The 704-nt window shown below is 44.6% G+C and overlaps 1 non-coding gene across 1 annotated transcript; it reads right to left on the bottom strand.

Annotated features, from left to right (window-relative positions):
• Positions 1–367: 367 nt before the first annotated feature.
• On the bottom strand, positions 368–441 carry TRNAI-GAU (transfer RNA isoleucine (anticodon GAU)). Its single transcript has one exon. It is a non-coding gene; the product is annotated as a tRNA-Ile (tRNA).
• Between the last annotated feature and the right edge of the window lie 263 nt (positions 442–704).

The following is a 704-nucleotide window of genomic DNA, read 5'->3' as shown; positions in this document are numbered from 1 at the left end:
TATACTTCTGTCACCTAATTATTTTCCTATCCTTTCCCCTGTAACGTTGCTGATCCTAGCTATAGCATGACTATCCAGAATCTGTTCACCTGAGTTATGTTCCTCTTATCCCCATGCATCTAATAATCAGCTCATGGTCTCCCTCCACCTCTCACGTGACATAGTCTGAGCCAGTGTCTCCATCTTGGAGAGACAATCTCTTGCACTTCTGTTGTTCTACTGGCGTTGCCGGTTTGAGCTTTGGTCAGAAGTGGCAAAAGAAGGACTAATGGAAAGTGAACGTGTACTGGAGCAACAGAGTGTATGGATTTACAAGCGTTTGATTAAATGAGAAAAAAAGAGTTTACTTGAGAGAAAAGACTTAACTTGGCCCCTACGGGGATCGAACCCGCGACCTTGGCGTTATCAGCACCACGCTCTAACCAACTGAGCTAACCAGCCATGAACAACAGAGTTCTCCTTTTTCCATGACATGCAGATAAACAGAAGAGTCGGTCTCACTATCGCAATTCCTTCATACTTTTCTCCTTCCGTCCCCTGCCTGGATTGCAATAACAAGAGCTGTTGAGTGCTGCACGCCAGCCTCAGCGCCTCTTCTTGCAGTCAATCTCACTGTGTGCTGTGATATCTTTGTAACATTGGTTGTTGCCGGAAGAAAAGGAAAGGATGGATAGGATTTCTATTCTTTTACAACAAAACCCAAA

Source organism: Pleurodeles waltl, chromosome 12 (genome assembly GCF_031143425.1).
Source record: "Pleurodeles waltl isolate 20211129_DDA chromosome 12, aPleWal1.hap1.20221129, whole genome shotgun sequence".
NCBI lineage: Eukaryota > Metazoa > Chordata > Amphibia > Caudata > Salamandridae > Pleurodeles > Pleurodeles waltl.
This window is presented reverse-complemented; position numbering and strand designations above follow the sequence as displayed.